The 5,365-nt window shown below is 32.2% G+C and overlaps 1 long non-coding RNA gene across 1 annotated transcript; it reads left to right on the top strand.

Annotated features, from left to right (window-relative positions):
* Window positions 1-1,033: 1,033 nt before the first annotated feature.
* LOC147566266 (uncharacterized) lies at window positions 1,034-3,720 on the top strand. The gene is made up of 3 exons (XR_015237405.1): window positions 1,034-1,133; window positions 1,312-1,416; window positions 2,920-3,720. It is a non-coding gene; the product is annotated as an uncharacterized LOC147566266 (long non-coding RNA).
* The last annotated feature ends 1,645 nt before the right edge of the window (window positions 3,721-5,365 follow it).

Here is a 5,365-nt window from a genome sequence, read left to right on the forward strand (position 1 = left end):
CATATAACATGAAACTAGTTTAGACATTTAATCGAACATGGGAAGTGCATCGAATTCAAAAATCATAGAAAGATAAACACACACAATAAAACATCAAAACTTCGTCCTTACGCCTCAACAAATTGATTAGCTACTCATGGTCTAGCAAATATTAAGATTCAAAATAAAATAAAAAGTCACATAGATGATTTTATGATTTGGAACACTAAAAACCCCAAACAAGTTGACAAGAGTGACTTAAAACAAGCTAATATGATGTTTGAGTACTTGAATAAGAAGAAAAACTAATAAAGATAAGAGCAAGAGAGTGTGCAAGAAAACTAGAGAAGATGAAGATTATGGGGAAAAGTTCAACCAAATAAATTTTTAGGCTAACAAATAAATATGTCCCCTAAGTCAATCTTAATTGGCTAAGTCTTTATGCTCTGGAGACTTTTCTTTATGCCCCAAATTCGCGACCTTTAACAAATTCATCCACGGTTGCTAGCTAAAGTCTACTGGAAATTAATATTTACGACCTTATTCTTAATTAATCAGAAGGTCATGTCTTTTTCATGAAATGGGAAAATTATCCAAGACCTTTACAAAAAAAACGAGAAAATTATCCAAGACCTTTAAAAAAAAAACGGGTTTTATCATCATATGTTATTTACTTCTTTCTCTAGGAATAACAAAATACAATGACATGAAAAGTTAAAATTTGGCAAAAAAAAAATGTAAGGAAAAGTTTTCGTCACGTAAGACTCTTGAATAACAAGGGATTGGAGAATTACTTTTAAAAATTACTTTCTTGGAGTCACGTGAGAGGAAAGCAGTATATTTGTAAAGATTGAGTCTCTTACAAGTCACATGCAAAGCACTATATTACGAAAATAAAAGCACATTAAGCAAGAGAGGTCTTTCTAGAAACTAGAACCTTGGGATCCACGTCGGAAGGAGAAGTATTTCTTAAAAACCGTGGTTTTTCAAAACTAGGGGCTCATCGCCGAAGTTTAGAGAGATAACTATGTGCTTTAGATCTATATAAAAAGATACACCATAAACACTTCTATCTGCAATCGTAAGAAAATTTCTATCTGAAATGATAGATGTGGTGTTTGACATACACAAAGAACAGGGGCTCAAAAGTGATGGTAACTTTCTCTGTTTTTGTCCAATTTATTTTTCTTTACGATGAACATTATCTTCTAATTTATGTTTGGATCTCTGGTTTTGGTCTTATCCAATTTATTTACTTTTGAATGACTTTTATCCTCAAATTTATGTTTGGATCTAAGTTCCTTCTAAATTTTCTTTCACATTTTCTTTTAGGATTGAGATATCATGCCAATAGTGACGTTGGTGAAGTGAAAAAATCTAGGAATGTGCGGTATGGGAAAGCAAATGTCAGTCCCTCCTGGCTCCCTCAGGAATATGGTAATTAAATCTGTCATTATATTTCATAGTATTTTATTATTTATTTTATTCTTTTTAAAGCAAAGTATTTTTGCTCTACCGACAAGACGTAGGTAGTGTTTGTTTGTTTTCTTTCAAAATTAGACCGCAAATCCAATTTGATATTTGAATGACTTGGGTGGATTTTGTTTGATTTTTTATCTAACTCGTGCATCAGATTCATTTGAATAGTTGATTGAGACTGATTTTAGCTCTATCCGAGTCGGATATAAAATAAGTCTGGAGAATTTTTTTAATTTGAAATGACTATTCTGACCCTAACCATAATAAGTTTGACTTAGATGACTCAAGTTCAGATAAATCCGACTAAGACGAGGTCATGTTCAGAATAGAACAATGACGATTAAATAATGTTATTTGCAACTTGAATACTTTAATGATCTTTGATTGAACGATTTTTCTGTTTTTTTTTTTTTTTTTGTTAATAAATGATTTTTCTGTTTGATAAATAGAGTATGGTTATTTTTCTATTTGTCTCCCTTGTTTTTTACTAGTCTTATGCCAATGAACTTTACCAACTTGTACTAATATCTTAAAATGTAAGTTGGATGACGAAAAAATTGGGTTATCTATATAAGGGAGGAGGGTTAGTCAAATCATGAAATAAAAATGGTGAGAATACGTTTATCCAAGAAAGAATTCAATCACCCAACTCAGACCATAGAAAAATAACCATACTCTATTTATCAAAGAGAAACATGTATAAATATGTCGTTTATATTGTTTCTTCATCCTCGTGCTTATATACCCTTTATATTGTTTCTTTGGTTCTCATTTGTTATTTTGTGGAATGTATAAATGTCATTTGGTTGATACCTAATTTTCTGGAAATGATTATAATACACTCAATATTCTCCAAAGAAATGAACAAAAACATTAATTGTGTTTTTTAGAAAATGTTTTAATGTATATAAGTCAACAAAATCTAACCTATTTATTACTAAAAATACAAAATCTGAAGTAAAAACTTATTTAAAGTAGATGAAGACTACGTGGCAGTAAAATAAAAATTAACATTCTTCAATAAAAGTACGCATAAAAGAATTACAAAATTAGTTTCGTAATTATATGTATAAAAAAGTGACGTAAAATTTGAAGATAAATATTGGGGTCTTTTTACGAGAATATAGAATTACATATAGTTTCAAGTATCCAAACATAATGAAATACTATTTCTTTAGTTTCCGTGGAATCTAATTCATAGTGTGGAGTAAGGAATTAGAAGCGGTATATTTTATGGAACAATATTTGTTCGATCTTCAAATATACTCTTTTTAATTGTCGGATCTTATTTTCTCTTTCCATTTGGTTATTCACATACCAATTAAAGTACAAAAAAAAAACCTTTGTATATTGTTGTACGGGTGATGAGACATGGAAATGTCCCATCTGAATCTCTTAACTCGGGTCAGTTAGTTCATTTCGAGCAGTTACTCTCATGAATTACTTATTTCTCTTGTCCAGGTGTCATTTATGGAATTGAGCGGGACAAACGGTTAAAATCGGGAGATTGACACATTTGGGGCATTTCGGTAATTTGGTGCTAATGTTGCTCTGGTAGTTTGGTCTACTTTGATACTCGGATCAAACTAGAGTTGAAGACGAACTCGTAGGCGAAAACGGAAGTCGAATTGGTGTCCAGATGAGTGAGTTATAATAGGTCCAAGTTCTGGTCAAAGTCAACCGATCAAAGACCAGGAAAGGAGATATAATTCAAATCTAATTTGTTTCTTTAAAACTAAAGGAACAAATTCGATGGATTTAGATAGTTGAGGAAGAGATAAAACCGAGAGAGAGAAACAGATATTCTCGGCTGAAGGATGTGAAGATCTTGGAGTGAATCAAAACAGAAGAAGGAAAGAGAGAGACCCGAGAGAGAGAGAATGTGATGTACATTCAAATATAGTAACAGAAAGGAGGGAGGATTGAGAGAAATTCGGCGAGTTGGTTTTTGGAGCAGATTCAATTTATTTCTCGGGTCTATATAACGGAAGCAGGTCACAACAGGAGATATCACGGGTTTTAGAGAACAAAAGAACAGTAGAGAGAGAAACAGAACCGAAAGCTTATCGTTCTAAGATTTTCTTGATTTTTGATTTTTGTTTCTCTTTTGTAATCAGTAAAAAATCTGATTTTTTCTACTTTTCTCCCATAATTTATTTAGTTAAACTTCCATCTTTAATCATGAGAAAATAATTTTACCATTTAGGGTTTAGATGAAGTCCATAATGAGAATTTTATTAATTCGGTCTATATGCAAGTCAATTGATTTCTAGATTAAATTTTCATATCTTTTAAATTCCTTATTGCTTTTAATAACAACATCTTCCGGATTCTAGAGCGTTCATGTGATAGAACCCGAGTAAAACAAAGAACTTAGTTGACTAAAGCAAATATATCACATTTAGAATTGTCACGTGGACGGATTCGAAAACCCTAGATACCTCTTTTTCTGAATATCAACTTAAGTGTTATTTAAAGTTTATTTGTTATATTTTTATTTGATTTGAATCATATTACCATTAATCAACTTTTGAAATCACAATAGTTTTAAGGTTAGTATTTGAGTTTGACTTAGTTTCTGAGGAACGAACCGGTCTTTCCAGAAATATTACAACTTGATACCCGTGCACTTGCGGGTGTAGACCTATTTAGGAAACTTTTTAGGCCCATCAACGGGTCAACTCTTTTTCTCTCTCTCGATAGATTTTTTCACTCTAGATAAAAAGTAATTTTTTGTTTAGGTCTGGGGGGTAGTACTACTATTGTAACCTATCATTTTTCTTCAGACAAACTATTTTCGTTAAAAAAACTTATGTCCTACCCGGTCTCACTTTGATTTCTATTAAGTTTTAATTCCTTCGTCTTTCACCTTTTCGCCTCTCACAACCTTTGGAGCCTAAATTCTTTTCCTTCTTCCTAATTAATTAATATCTTAAAATATTTTTGAAGAAAGTAAATTTGTTTTTATAATATTTTCGTGACATTAAACCCTCGTTCTTCTCAACAAAAGAAAAGGGCATTAAACCCTCATAATCCCATCAAAATAAAATATAAATCCACAAATTAATGTGTTGAAGCTCTTTTCTTGTGTTAACAATGAACATACCGATAACCAATGATGAATAGTCAAATGCTTCCTCTTCAAAATACTTCTAATGCCTTAAGGATAGTATGCTCAGGGGAGGCCCGTGACCAAAGCCACCAAAGCGGTCGCTTTGGGTCCCAAATAATCAAGGGCCTCATGTTTCCTATTTCGTATGTAACTTTCGAAAAATTAATTATAATTTAAACCAATTTCAAACATAATTTAAAGCATAGCTTAGTGGTAAAGAGTTATGGTCTTGGATAAAAGGTCAAAGATTCGATTCTTACCCTTTGTATTGTTTAAATTCTATTTAATTTTTTTCTAATAACCATTGTACGGGGCTCCAATTTTTAATTTTGCTTGGGGCCTCCGATATACTTGGACCAGCCCAGTGCTTATTGGTTGAAATATGTTTGGAGAGTATCTTAGTTATTTTGATACCTTGTGGGCGAGAGAAGTTATTGAACTCAACTTTCTATTCACGGACTAAAACTATGGGGTTTTGTTCAAATGCCCCAGTTTGGGGTCATTTGAGCCATTTTACCCCAAACCAAGAATTTTTTGAAATAAATGTCCGTTTTCAGGTTTTTCATTTTTTGACTTGCAAACCTTGTATAAATACGATATCAAGAATTTCTAGATGTCCTTAGTTTTCCCCCCAAAACCCCCAAAATCAGAGTAAACCGAGTTCCTCTTCATCTCTCTTCTCTTGATTCCCTCTAGTAGCTCGAAATCTCTCAACCCAACGTCCAATTTCTTGCTCGAAATCAGTGTATCCACTTGAACTAACTCGATTGATCTCCATCTTATCTCTTCAAGATA

The sequence above is a fragment of the Eschscholzia californica genome, unplaced genomic scaffold (genome assembly GCF_041429995.1).
Source record: "Eschscholzia californica isolate CP2 unplaced genomic scaffold, dmEscCali1.0.p SCAF_1, whole genome shotgun sequence".
NCBI lineage: Eukaryota > Viridiplantae > Streptophyta > Magnoliopsida > Ranunculales > Papaveraceae > Eschscholzia > Eschscholzia californica.